This window comes from Phyllobates terribilis, unplaced genomic scaffold (genome assembly GCF_046119375.1).
Source record: "Phyllobates terribilis strain yellow unplaced genomic scaffold, ASM4611937v1 Scaffold_285__1_contigs__length_2463970, whole genome shotgun sequence".
In the NCBI taxonomy this organism is placed as follows: Eukaryota; Metazoa; Chordata; class Amphibia; order Anura; family Dendrobatidae; genus Phyllobates; species Phyllobates terribilis.
In genome coordinates this window covers 627,072-642,637 of record NW_027363045.1, presented here as the reverse complement: position 1 = coordinate 642,637, position 15,566 = coordinate 627,072, and positions in this window count along the sequence as shown.

Below are 15,566 nucleotides of genomic sequence, written 5' to 3'. Positions count from 1 at the left end.
TCATGTCCGTTCCCAGGAAGACTGAAACAAGTATAGTTACCAGGATAAGCAATCACCTGTTGTTGGATATCTGTTTTTTTTAAGTGGGGGAAATAAAAGTGATAATGTTTTGCATTTTCTTTCCTTATCTGAGGGGACAGGAAGTTTTCCATATAGTTTAATTATGTACTGTAACCCTTCTGGGTCCTCCTGATCATGTAGGGGAAAAGGGACAGTACCTAGCTGTGGTCTGGCTGTTGCTCAAGCTACACAGTTTAGTTTGTTAAGGCTTTTTGCAGTATATCTAAGCAATTCTAACCATTCATTTTTCTCCTCATAGATTGTCTCTAGAGCTAGTTTATCTTCATAGATTAAGTTAGTGAACCCAACTGTGGGAACCATGGACTCCATTATGGTTCTTTCTGACATACTTTCCTTGGGGCGTGTTTTGGTATTATTCTGAACTTCTATGTAGAAATGTCCTATTGGGTCTGTTCCTGATGCATCAGATCCAATACCATATAACCTTTGGTCTCTCATCTTAGGTTTTTTTCAAGATTAATACTAATTTTGCTACAATCATCCTTTTTTGTGCAACGGGAAGTTTATTTTTTCCTAATGAGGAACCTGGATTTCAAATCTGTGTGGCCATAAATTTTATACCCATAGTCTTGGTTGTCCATCCAGCAAGGGACCAACTAGTAAACATTCGGACTCCCCTGTTATTTTGATTTATAACACAAACATATTTTTCTGACCCAGTTAGTTTGGCAGCTTGTTCTCCATCTTCACGTCCTTTATATAACAGGCAGAAGTCCATCAAAAAGGTGACCGTCTGACCTACTTCAAAAGTGAGATTTAAATTATTAAATCCAAAACCTCTCCAACCCTCTGGACTTTCCCACCCTGCTGGATCTATTACCTTCCAATTTCCCATAACCATGTGTAGGATTCCCAAAATAACTGTCCCTAGTACATCTTTTATTTCTTCTACTGCCTACCCTGTCTCCGTCCACCGGGAAAAGGGAAGTGGGTGTCTTCACCGGTTTGAGATGAACTCTCCCTTTTGGAGAACCCCCCTTTGTAGCCGGGTTTATGCTTCAGGAGACTGGGTTTGTTCCCTGCCTAACTTTCCCTAGACTTCCGTCAACCCTTTTAATAGTGGGACAGATGTATCCGTGATGTACGTTCAGCAATTTTGACAGCAGTGGGAGTGGTCAATAGGACTTGGTAAGGACCTTCCCACTTAGGCTGGTGCCAGTGTTTCTTCTTTATCACCTTCACAAGGACCCAGTCAGCACGTTTCAGTACCTCAGGTTTCGGTAGCAGTTCTCCTGAGAAAAAATTAGGGGTAGAGACTTATTTGAGTGTTGTTATCTTAGCCAATTATTCTGCTAATGTACAGTCTGATTCCACATCTATTCTCTTGAAGGGTTTTCGCTGAGGTCACAGAAAGTAAGGTAACCAAATGTGTTGGAATAGGTGTAGGATCGGAGCAAAACCTTCAGTACAGTCAACATTGTCCCATCTGAGTGTATCATGACATGGGGTCTATTTATCCGGAAACAGAGAGACAACTTAACCCAGAGTTAGGTGATTTGGGTTCCAGTATCATCTCTATGCTGACGACACCCAATTATACACTTCTTCCCCTGACATCACCCCTACCCTAATACAAAATACTAAGGATTGTTTGTCTGCTGTGTCTAACATAATGTCCTCCCTCTATCTTAAACTGAATCTCTCCAAAACTGAACTTCTGGTGTTTTCCCCCTCTACTAACCTAACTCTACCTAACATCGAAATTACCTTGGAGGGTTCAACCATAACTCTCAAGCAGCACGCCCGCTGCCTTGGGGTCATATTCGACACTAACCTCTCCTTTACTCCCTATATCCGATCACTCACTCGCTCTTGTCACCTGCATCTTAAAAACATCTCCAGAATCCGATCTTTTCTCACTTTTGAAACTGTTAAAACTCTTACTGTCGCTCTTATTCACTCTCGTCTGGACTACTGCAACTCTCTTCTGATCGGTCTCCCTCTTACCAAAATTTCCCCTCTCCAATCTGTCCTGAATGCGGCAGCCAGGGTCGTATTTCTGTCCAGCCGCTTCACTGATGCCTCCACCTTGTGCCAGTCATTACACTGGTTACCCATTCGCTACAGGGTCCACTATAAACTCATTGCTCTCACTCACAAAGCTCTCCACAGTTCTGCACCACCTTATATCAACTCTCTCATCTCAGTCTATCGTCCTACACGTGCTCTCCGTTCCACAAACGACCTAAGACTAACATCCCCCATAATCCGAACCTCGCAACTCCGTCTCCAAGACTTCTCTCGTGCTGCGCCAGTTCTCTGGAATGCTCTACCCCAGACGATCCGATTGATGCCTAGCCCTGATGTCTTCAAGCGCGCCTTAAAATGTGACTCCGCAGCTCCAGGCGTCGGGCACAGCCATCACCGTCCTTGCGACCAGGGGACCGCAGAGAGTATCCAACCCATGCCCGGCATACTGGAGGGTCTAGGCCCTGCGCTCCGGTGCCTATCACACATATAGCCAACAACTATAAAAATCAATATCTATCATGAACACTGACATACAGACACTTAGCCAATATTATATAATAACTTGTGAAATGAGTCAATCAGGCATCTTAAGAGATTTGGTATAAGATATAACATGCCAGGTGACAATAACACTCAGGTGTATTCTACTTCAACACTTAGGACAGACAATGTTTCCAATAATGGACAAGAAAGCAGGTGAGACAAAACTTTGAGTAGTTAGTAAAGTCGCATGCTGTAAATACTTTATGATCTTTACCATCTCTCCTGTGCTATGGCTCAATACTGCAGCATATCTAAAGAGGTTACTGGGCAATATATATTTGTTTTCTGCAGATACATATACGCCATCTTTGAAGATAGCACCTTTTATTACCCATGTAGTTTGTTCAGATTTTGGGGATGCTTGTTGCATCTCTTTGAGGATTTGTAGGTCAATAAGACTAGTCTCATGTAATGTCAGTATGTTGCGGTGGCTGCTTGTGCTGATAGGTGTTTCGGAGTGCTTTGGCCATCAGGACTTTATCCTGAGTTACTACTGCATATTCTGTGGCATTTGTGCCATCTGGGTTATTTTTTGTCTGTCAGGGCATTCTCGATGAAAATGCCCAATCTTCCTGCAATGCCAACAAGATGTTTTGCCGCCCACTCCCCTACCTCTTCCTCTACCTCTCCCCTACCTCTGTAACCCTGTTCTTCATTCAAGTCTTTCTGTGTGAGGACAATATCACACCCATCCTGGATTACTAACACCAGTCCCTTTTTATCCTTCTTTTTGTCTTTATAATATTTTTCTGCATGTCGGCCATTTTCTCTCTTTCAGGCTTCACACAACCATATATTTGCACTTGTAAGTCCAGACTTTTTTCATTTCTCACTGCACTTTCCTATTTCTTCCACCAAATTTTCACATTTCATCAAACTAAGTTTATCATCAAATCCAAACCTTTTCTCCCATCTGTCCCCATACTTTGCACATTCTGGGTGTATTTTATGGATATACTTCACATCGCCTTCCAGGGGTCCATTCTTTTGATAACACCATAAACATTCACATTCATGACCCTTACCTGAGACATCTCCCATGTTTAGAGTAAAACCCTTTGTAAGGACGTCTAATTTGACTATGGCCGTACATTGTTCAGGCTGATCTATATTAAGAGGACTATTATCTTTTGGATAATATAATTTTCCTTCTTCGATTTCACATATTTTCAGTTGTTTCACACTTTTTTGTTAAGTATATAATTCCACATGTGTTAATTCATAGTTTTGATGCCTTCAGTGTGAATGTACAATTTTCATAGTCATGAAAATACAGAAAAATCTTTAAATGAGAAGGTGTGTCCAAACTTTTGGTCTGTACTGTATGTGCACACGTTAAGTACTTTCTGCAGACATTTCTGCACCAAAAACGTCTTGTGGCAGGAAAAACACAACATAACATAAATACGCACACTTTTACCGTATTTTTTACTTGCATTTCCCCCCCCATGCATCTGATGAAAATCGCTGAATGGATTGACAGGCTGCAAATATAAAACTGCTCCTAATCTGCAAGGAAAAAAGAAGCAGCGTGTGCACGAGGCCTCAGGAATCTCATTCAGTTTGTTGGTACGAGGAAATGCTGCAACAAATACTTAAATATGCCCAAACCCAAAGCTCTAATCTCTCGGGCTCCAGAGTGCAGAAGCAGTTAACCCCTTCCTGACAGGGCCAATTTCTGTTTTTGAACTTTAGTTTTTTCCTCCCCTTCTTCCCACAGCCATAACTTTTTTACTTTTCTGTCCACATAGACATATGAGGGCTTGTTTTTTGGGGGTTGAATTGTAATTTTGATTGACACCATTGATTTTACCACTTTGTACTGGAAAACAGGAAACAAAAATTCCAAGTTCGGTGAAATTGAGAAATACACGCAATCTGACATAGTTTCTTGGAAATTATTTTTACAGTGTACATTTTGTGGTAAAAATGACCTTGCAGTGTGATTCTGCTCATCGGTACGATTACAGCGACACCAAACAAGTCCAGTTCTTTCATTATTTTACCGGTGAAAATAAATCAGAAGTTTGAAATAAAACCATTTTTGGGTTGTCGCCATTTTCCGAGACCCGTAACGTTTCTATATTTTTATTGATACCATTTTGGAATGGATATGACATTTTGATCACTTGTTACAGCATTTTTAGGGGTATTGCAGAAAATAATGTCATTTTGGCGTTTTTGAATATTTTTCTGTTTTATGGTGTTTACGAATCGTGTTGCTTGTGGTTTTATTTTGATAGATCAGACTTTTCTGAATGTAGCGATATCGCATATCTGTATTTTTTAAATTTTTTAATATCTTTATTTTTAATGCAGGAAAATGGGGGCGATTGGAACTTTTATGGGTTTTTTTTTTAAATATCTTTTAAAACTTTTTAGAATAGCTTTTAACTTATAGCTTGTGCTATATACAGCGATGCCACAGTATTGCTGCAGTTAGTGAAAATCACGGTCTCCTTTGAAGCACCGCTATAGTCAGGATTTCAAGGGAGGTCTGTAATGGAGCACTGTGTTGTGCCATTATACAGTATGGACCACTATGTGGGGCCATTATACTGTATAGAGGACAATCTGAGGCCCATTATACTCTATGGAGGACTATGCGGAGCCCATTATACTGTATGGGGCACTGTGTGGGGCCAATTATACTGTATGGAGCACTATGTGAGACCATTATTCTGTATGGAGCACTATGTGTGGTCCATTATACTGTATGGAGCACTTCGTGGGGCCAGTATACTGTATGGAGCACTATGTGGGGCCCATTATACTGTAGAGAGCACTATGTGGGGCCCATTATACTAGTTGGAGCACTATGTGGGGCCCATTATACTGTATGGAGCACTATGTGGGGCTCATTATACTGTATGGAGGACTATGTGGGGCCCATTATACTGTATGGAACACTGTGTGGGGCCCATTATACTGTATGGAGCACTGTGTGGGGCCATTATACTGTATTGAGGACTATGTGGGGCCATTATACTGTATGGAAAGCAATGTAGGGCCCTGTTATACTCTACGGAGCACTGTGTGGGGCCATTATACTGTATGGAGGATTATGTGGGGCCATTATACTGTATGGAGGACTATGCGAGGCCATTATCCTGTATGGAGTACTATGTGGGGCCCATTATTCTGTATGGAGGGCTATGTGAGACCATTACACTGTATGGAGGATTATATGGGGCCATTATACTGTATGTAGGACTATGTGGGGCCATTATACTGTATGGAGGACTATGTGGGGCCATTATACTGTATGGAGGACTATGTGGGGCCATTATACTGTATGGAGGACTATGCTGGGCCATTATACTGTATGGAGGACTATGTGGGGCCATTATTCTGCATGGAGGACTATGTGGGGCCATTATACTGTATGGAGGATTATTTGGGACCCGTTATACTGTATGGAGGATTATGTGGGGCCATTATACTGTATGGAGGATTATGTGGGGCCATTATACTGTATGGAGGATTATGTGGGGCCCATTTTACTGTATGGAGCACTATGTGGGGCTCATTATTCTGTATGGAGCACTGTGTGGCCATTATACTGTATATAATAAGCAATGTAGGGCCCTGTTATTGTGACGCTCTAGCCCTCCCTGGGAAGGTGAACTCGGACGGCTGGCCTGTAGTTGTGGGGGATGTCACATAAAAAATTATGGGCTTCTGGATGAGTGGTTGTTTGACTACGCCACCTGCGGTTTTTGGTGAGGGTCACCAGTGCTGCAGCAGTCCTCTGAGGCCGGTGTTCAGACAGCTCGGATGGTACGGCTCCCCACAGGTGGAGCAAGGCCTCAGGGCAGCATGGAGAGAGATAGAGCGTGGAATAGAGCGTTGGCGGGTGCAGAGCCGCGGAGTTAGGAACAGACAGAGACAAAGGTTAAAGTCATCCAAGTCTTTACTCACAGGTGTAGTGGTTCAGCTCAGAGCTTCTCTCTGCTGTCACACGGCGTGCTGCGGCCACCAGGATGGGGTTTGTGGCGCCCTGCTGTGCATGGAGCCACAGATCCTGGAGGGGTGTATTAAAGGATTTCTCCATAAGATGCCCTCGGAGCATACACACACCTCCACCCTACCTCAGTCCACAAGAGGGAGCCCGGATAGGGATATAAATACGGAGGGTGGAGCTAGGCAGAGGCGGTCTGTGAGTTTGTTCTCCTCAGGAAGTGAGTGGAGACAGAACAGTCTGGAGTCCACAGCCAGTTCCTGCAGAGTGAGACACAGAAAAACAGGTCAGTCTGCAGTGGAGCTCAGTCAGACTCAAGCAGCTCGAGTTAAGTGAGCTAGGAGCGTTGCTGATGCTCAGAGAGCAGCAGAAGAGGCAGCAGCTAACTGCCAGTGTGTATAGCCTAGTGAGGGCCCGAGTAGGCCGAAGGCTAGAGGAGCGAGTAGCATTGGGGGAAGAGGTAATTTACCAGCTCACCCCAGAAACCATATACCGGACAACGGGTCTAAGTCTGCAGGGATTCTTTACACCCAGCAGAGGACAACCGGAACCCCTGGCGAACTACATGTCCCAGGAATACCAAACGCTGACTGTTATAACAGGGTCAGGAGTTACCGAGGCCCCATATACCAGGGGGTTTGTACAGAAACCAAGTTAGGCCTAGCTCCATGCAGGTCAGAAACTTACTACAGAGAGGCAAGAGACAGCAGGCCGTACACCCGCTCACTGGGGAGAATCCGGGCGTGCACCCCTCATCCTACAGCGCTACGGGGTGTTCCTGAACTATTTCCAATAAAGGTACAGAAGTGACTTTTGTGTGTGCTTCCCCTTCTTGCTCTGACCTGGCTGGGTCCCCTCTGTCCTGCATCCCCAACTCCTACGCTGCCCTGAGGCCCCGCTCCGCCTGTGGGGAGCGATTCCATCTAAGCTGCCACAACACCGGCCTCAGTGGACGGCCGCAGCGCTGGTGATCCTCACCAGACACCACAGGTGGCGTCACGAACTTTGACATTTAATTTTCCCCTTTTTAAGAGAGACCCCAGGGTACCGGCCCAGGAGCCGACCACCGCGACATCCCCCAAGAACAAGCATTAAGGCCCGGGCGCCGAGTAGTCCCCATCCCCTGGGCGCCACATCTCTCTAACTGGCGTCACGAACAGGATTGCGTGCCCGTTGCCACCGGGTATTGTGCGCCTTAAGAAACTGTAAAACTCACAGTGGTGAAGCTTTTCCCCCCACTGGCCGCCATCTTTCCGGTAGCCGCGCGAGAAGAAGAAGGGCGTAACCGCTGGAAGCGCGCGAAGTCGAGGACACGCCCAGCCCCTGACAATGAATCAGGAAGCATCAGGTCCTGGAAGGAGCCAGAGGATGCCCTGACGTCGGACGCAAGCGACGCAAGGTCCTACCAGAAGACCGTCACCTGTGGAGCTGCGGCCTACAGAAGGAAGGTAGGCCACGGTTCACTAGGGGGGTGCCAAGATGTTGCAGCAACAACCCGACGTTGCAGCCCAGGCTGACAGCCCCGATGATGTGGCCGCCGCCGCGCAAGACGGAGCAAACGCTCCATCATCAGGGCCTGTAGCCCCTATCGTACCATTGACTTTACCATACATGCCTGGAGCAAAGTGGCTCCCCCAGTACAGCGGCAAGCCAGACACCCTGTCTGGATTCAAGCGCAAAATATGCAGCATCCTGGACATGTATTCTATGACGGGCAAACAAAGAGCTGCAGTTGTTGTGGGACAATTGACTGGTGCTGCGGAGAGAGAAGTAGAGACCTGGTTGGCCGCAGACCAGGAGTCAGTGTCCGCAATTTTCAAAAAATTACAGACTGCCTTTGAGGACCGTACTGAAGCAGACCTCCAGATGAGGTTGTACCAATGCTCTCAGAAACCGGAGGACAGCATTCGGGACTATGCCTGCCATTTACAAGGGGCCCTGCGAGCTCTAAAACAGGTTAGTCCAATTAGCATAACAAATGAGAGTAAAATGCTAAAAGAACAATTTGTCCGGGGGCTGAGGTCCCAAGCGGAGAGCAGGACTGTGCATTGGTGGTCCTTGGATCATCCAGATGCTACCTTTGACACCCTTAAGGATATGGCTATAAAGGGACTGCAACCCCTGGAGACGGCAGATACTGCAATCCAACGTTACCAGGGTGGGGCCACTCCAACGCCAGCAGCACCCACCTTTTCCCCGCTGGCTGCTGAAGCCAAAGTGCAGGCAGCGCCCCCTACTGAGCTGGACTGTCTGCGCTCAGAAGTGTGCCAGCTGACCAAAAACCTGGCCACTGTAATGAGTGCCCTGCAACTACGGACGGAGCCAGAGATGGAGGGACATATCCTGCTAGCCGACTGCCCTGAGGATGTCCCCTGGATGAACCGGAGGAGAAGGAGAACATCGCCACCCCGGAGGAGGACATCGCCAACCCGGAGGAGGACAACGCCGCCCCCAGGAAGGACCAACAACCAGCGCCATCCTCACCAAGAGTTCGTCTGCCACCGCTGCCAGAAGGCAGGTCACACAGTGCCCCAGTGTCCTTTAAACAAGCAAACCTTGGGTCCGAGGGCCAACACCCAGGAATAGACTCAGCAGGCCCCTCAAGACTGGCACCACAGGTTCGTGGGAGGAAGACCTTTCCTATCCATCATACTGGACGGCATTGCGATACCTGCCCTGCTGGACACCGGATCCCAGGTAACAATCATACCTGATATCCTCTATAGCAAATACTGGTCCATGGACAGTCTCCAACCCCCAAACCCAGACTTTTCAGTATATGCCTCTAACGGCCTCCCTCTTGACCTACTTGGGGTTAAGAATGTAGCAGTAAAAGTGGGGAGAGTGGAGTTAAAGGACCAGGGGCTCATTGTAGTGAAGACTGTCAATGAGGAAAATGGACTGAATGTAGTACTAGGCACTAACATTGTGGGTAACTGTTTGGAGGAGGTTGTGTTTTTACTCCAACAGCTTGCTGACACCGCCAGACCGGGGCAGCGGAGAGCACTCCAGAGGGAGATTCGAGCCCTGATGTACCAGCAGCAAGTAAAGCTAACCGGTGGTGCGGGTAACAGACCCCGTACCCATTGTGATCCCCCCAATGAGTGAAATGCTTATCTGGTGTAGAGCAGCAATAGGTCTTAAAGGACATAGCTACCAGGCGGTAGTAGAACTCCTTAGCTCAGAACACAGACCTACACTCTTAACTGCCAGGGGGGGTAGTAGATGTACGCAATGGGAGGGTGCCCGTCCGTCTTCTCAACTATGGGGAAGACGAGGTCAGATTACCACGTTGTGCCACTGTTGCCAAACTTTACACTGTAAATAATAACTCTATTGACACGGCGGAGTCCTTAACCTCCCCAGACCAAGTGGAGGATAATGATCCTACAACACAGGTGGAAGATTGGTGTTAACAGCTCCACGTTGAGACAGACACCACTCCTGCCCACCAGAAACAGGGAGTACACCGGGTGGTTCAGAAATACGCGCAGGTATTCAGCAAACACCCACTTGACTTTGGGAGGATTAAGGGGGTACAACATCACATCCCCACAGGCAACCATCCCCCCCATCAAGGAACGGTACAGGCCTATACCTCCAGCACACTACCAGAAAGCCAAGGAGATGTTGCATGACATGAAGAAGGCAGGGGTAGTAAGGGATAGTTGTAGTCCCTGGGCAGCTCCCCTAGTTCTAGTCAGGAAGAAGGATGGAAGCATGAGAATGTGTGTAGATTACAGACAAGTAAATCGCATTACACATAAAGATGCATACCCTTTACCCCGTATTGAGGAATCCCTGGCTGCCTTAAAGTCTGCAAATTACTTTTCCACCCTTGACCTTACTAGTGGGTACTGGCAAGTAGCTGTGGCTGAGGAGGATCGGGAGAAGACGGCCTTCACCACCCCAATGGGACTCTGCGAGTTCAACAGTATGCCGTTTGGACTCTACAACGCCCCTGGAACGTTACAGAGATTGATGGAGAGCTGCCTGGGACACCGCAACTTTGAGACTGTGTTGCTATACCTGGATGACGTGATAGTGTACTCCAAGACGTATGAGGACCACTTGAAGCACCTGGCAGAGGTATTTGAGTCACTGTCCCAGTATGGGATGAAGTTGAAACCCTCAAAGTGCCACCTGCTCAAGAGAAAGGTACAATAACTGGGGCACATTGTCAGCCCAGAAGGGGTAGCACCAGACCCGGAGAAGGTCACTGCCATACAGAAATGGCCGGAGCCGAAGAACCTCAAAGAGGTGCGTCAGTTCTTGGGACTGATAGGATACTACCGGAGGTTTGTACAAGACTACACTAAGAAAGCAGCGCCTCTGCAAGACCTCCTGGTAGGACAGTCCCCCAAGGGCAGAAATCCCCCATTCCACTGGAGTAAAGAACAGGCTGAATCATTTCAAGAAATGAAGGAGATCCTGACAGGTGATGAGATCCTAGCCTACCCTGACTACAGCCAACCGTTCCTGCTGTATACTGATGCCAGCAATGAAGGATTGGGAGCTGTCCTAAGTCAGAAGCAGAATGGCCAGGAGAAAGTCATCGCATATGCAAGCAGGAAGCACCGCTCGACTGAGAGGAACCCAGAGAAATATAGCAGCTTTAAGTTAGAGTTCCTGGCCTTGGTCTGGGCCATCACAGAAAGGTTCAAGCACTACTTAGCCTCCAGCAACTTCACTGCCTACACTGACAATAACCCCTTAACTCATCTTGAAACAGCCAAGCTGGGAGCCATGGAACAACGATGAATGGCTCGGCTGTCAAACTACAAATTCACAATAAAGTACTGGGCGGGCCGCAAGAACGCCAACGCCGTTGCCTTGTCCAGGATGCCTCACCAGTCAGACACAGAAGAAGAAGTGGATGACCTGGAAGAGATTGAGCTACCTGCTTTTCATTGGAATGGGATGATCCACGAGCAACGAGCCTCCAGGAGGCAGCGTGGTAAGACGTTAAACCCTTTGCCTCACCACAGCTGAAAAGAGACCCAGGACAGTGACCCGGTTGTCAGCCATATCAAAGAGGTGATAACCCAAGAAGGTTCCTTCCTGGAGAAAGATGCGTCTCTCCAAGCAAAACAGCTGTGGAATGAGAGAAGCCGGCTGTTTATCTACCGTGAGAAGCTGTGCCGGAGGTACGTCAATCCAAAAACCCATGAGATGGTATGACAGATAGTGGTCCCCAAGACGGACATCCAGATGGTGTTGGAGGCCTACCACGATCAGGCGGGGCACTTTGGCTGGAAAAAGCTAGAGACCCTGTTGAAGTGTCGATTCTACTGGGTGGGAATGCGCAGCTCCATTGAGAGGTGGTGCAGAGACTGTGGACCCTGTAGCCTCAGAAGAAAAGACTACAGCAGCCAGAAGGCACCCCTGCAGCCCATCAAGACGACTCGACCCCAGGAGATCGTGGCCCTGGACCATGTCAAGTTGTCACCCAGCCGGTCAGGATATGCCTATGCCCTGACCATGGTGTATCACTACTCCAGGTTCCTGGTGGTCGCCCCTGTCAAAGACCTGACAGCAGAGACAGCAGCGAAGACGTTCCAAGCGTACTTCTGCAGACCCCATGGATACCCTGAGCAGGTACTGATTGACCAAGGCCCGGCCTTTGAGGCTGAATTGTTCAAAGAGTTCTGCCATCTGTACGGGTGTAAAAAGATCAGGACTACACCGTACCACCCCCAAACTAATGGTCTCTTTGAAAAGATGAATAACATAATCATCGATCTACTGAAGACTATACCACTAGAAGAGAGAAACCAGTGGCCAGACCTACTACCTGACCTAGTGGATCTGTATAATCACATACCAGTAAGTTCCACCAATTGCACTCCGGCATATCTCATGCGGGCAAGACCAGGAAAGCTGCCCATGGACCTGGAGCTTGGTGTTGTAGAACCAGAAGCAGATGTGACCACTGAAGACTGGGACACGACCAGAGAGGAGCAGTACAGAAGAGTACAAGCATGTGTCGAAGACAGTCTCACTCGGGTGAGGGATAAACAAGAAGCACAATACAACAGAAGTGCACCAGCAGAACCATTCACACCAGGAGAAGTGGTATTGAAAAGGAAGCGGAGGAACCACAAGCTTGATGACCAGTGGGAGAGAGAACCCTACACTGTGTTGAATTCAAGGTTTGACAACAGGAAGACATGTCTGATCAGCAAAGATGGAGGAAGAACAACTGCAACAGTATCTAGGGACCACCTGAGGTTGTGTCCAGATCTGCTAAAACCCCAAGAAGAAGTGCCTCTCATTTTCCCGGAGGAACCTGATGAAGCAGTAATACATACTGATTTTGGAGACTTCCCGGCAGATTGGCCTCAAATCGGAGGAGCAGTCATAATTCCAGTACTCCAATTCTTCCAACAGCCAGAAGACCCTCCACAGCAAGTTGAACCTGTAAGTGCTGCAGAAGAGCCTAGTGCCGCAGAAAAGCCTGCTCAGGAAGAATCCCCAGAAGAAGGATCCCCGGCAGAAGCAGAGCAAGAAGGCAAAGCCAATGGTGAACTTGCCAGCCCATTAGCGAGGTTAAGGCAGTTTTTCAATAACATCACTAGTAGAACAAACAGGGTAGCTGAGAGAAACACTGACACTACACAGACCACCGCACTACGCAGATCTACACGTAGCATGAAAGGTCAACTCCCTGTCAGGTACACTAAGTAAAATAGTTAAACCCCGACAGATGTAGATAGTTATCCCTGGGGTATGGTATTGTATTGTATAATACTGTATATTATTGCATTATCCTGTGTATGTATTGCTATGTATTTATTGCCTTTTACAGGCCTTTAACTTATATTTTACCCCTCTAATGAACAATCCAAGTGAAACGGACACTTTACTTATTTGCTTCCCATTACCCGCTTGGGTATCTAAGAACTCTGTGGCTGAGGACTATGTGCAGCCCAAAGACTTTATTTGTACATAATTGCACTCCCTGAGTGCCCCTTTGCGCAACCTCTCCGGAAGTGACTTGGACTTTCTGGTTGCTCATTGCCTACTGTTTATTGAACTATATATGTATATTTATCCATGTTCTGGTTATGCAACGTTCAAGTGTCCTAACCTCCCATAAAGGGAAGCTTGTTATTGTTGTTGTTACAAAATGTGCTTCAGCCCGGGAGTGCTGAGTTCAACTAGGGGGGAATGTGACGCCCTGCTGTGCATGGAGCCATAGATCCTGGAGGGGTGTATTAAAGGATTTCTCCACAAGAGGCCCTCGGATCATACACACACCTCCACCCTACCTCAGTCCACCAGAGGGAGTCCGGATAGGGATATAAATACGGAGGGTGGAGCTAGGCAGAGGCGGTCTGTGAGTTAGTTCAGGAAGTGAGTGGAGACAGAACAGTCTGGAGTCCACAGCCAGTTCCTGCAGAGTGAGACACAGAGAAACAGGTCAGTCTGCAGTGGAGTTCAGTCAGACTCAAGCATCTCGAGTTAAGTGAGCTAGGAGCGTTGCTGACACTCAGAGAGCAGTAGAAGAGGCAGCCAGCTAACGGCCAGTGTGTATAGCCTAGTGAGTGCCCGAGTAGGCCGAAGGCTAGAGGAGCGAGTAGCATTGGGGGCAGAGGGGCTTTACCAGCTCACCCCAGGAACCATATACCGGACAACGGGTCCGAGTTTGCAGGGATTCTTTACACCCAGCAGAGGACAACCAGAACCCCTGGTGAACTACATGTCTCAGTAATACCAAACGCTGACTGTTATACCAGGGTCAGGAGTTACCGAGGCCCCATATACCAGGGGGTGTGTACTCTAACAGAAGGCCCTACCACAGGATCAGCCGATGCAGGACAGAAAATAAGTTAGGCCTAGCTCCAGGCAGGTCAGAAACTTACTACAGAGAGGCAAGAAACAGGAGGCCGTACACCCGCTCACTGGGGAGAATCCGGACGTGCACCCCTCACCCTACAGCGCTCCGGAGTGTTCCTGAACTATTTCCAGTAAAGGTACAGAAGTGACTTTTGTGTGTGCTTCCCCTTCTTGCTCTGACCTGGCTGGGTCCTCTCTGTCCTGCATTCCCAACTCCTACGCTGCCCTGAAGCCCCGATCCGCCTGTGGGGAGTGATTCCATCTAAGCTGCCACAACACCGGCCTCAGTGGACGGTCGCAGCGCTGGTGATCCTCACCAGACACCATAGGTGGCGTCACGAACTTTGACATTTAATTTTCCCCTTTTTAAGAGAGACCTCAGTGTACGGGCCCGTGAGCCGACCACCGCGACATCCCCCAAGAACAGGCATTAAGGCCCGGGCGCCGAGTAGTCCCCATCCCCTGGGCGCCACAGGGTTCAGCACACTCCAAGTACTTCAGGTGCACTTGACAGGACCCCAAGCTCTAGTGTGTTCCTCTCTTCTCTTAATTCTCCTTCTCCCTCCTTGTGTTCCCCACTGAGTCCTGTACGGGTACTGCGATGCCTTTTACGGGTGGCGCGTAGCCTCCGGACCGACTGGGTGCCCTTATTGGTGACTGGTGGTGAGAAGTTGGAGTAAGGCCGGGTCCCTCTGGATAAACGCAGATTAGAGGATACAGGTGGCGACTACGCTCCGTCCGTATCCCCCTGGGATCCACATAAGCCTCCGGACTTTTCTGACAGAGACGTGAAGTGCAAGGTCAGATAATCGGGGACCGGTACCCCCTCTTGTGGCAGGGTCTCTCTGACTAAGCCAGAATGAGGCATGCAGGTGGCGACTCCGCTCCGTCCGCACCCCCTGAGATCCTTTCGCCTGTGGAGCCTATCTGTTATGATCTGCTACAAGCACTAAGGAAAGACAGGAGATCTGTCCCTACAATCGAACTAAACTGGATCCCTACGATGTAACGAGGAACCTGATCATGCGATCAGACCCGCTAAAGTCCTCGGCTAGTCTGTACGAAGACCTATAGATGCAAGGGAGGAATCCCTACAAGAACTAGGGACTGGGATAAAGTTGGACACCTCCTAGCAGAAATTGTAGCAGTCAAAGAGAAACACACAACAAAG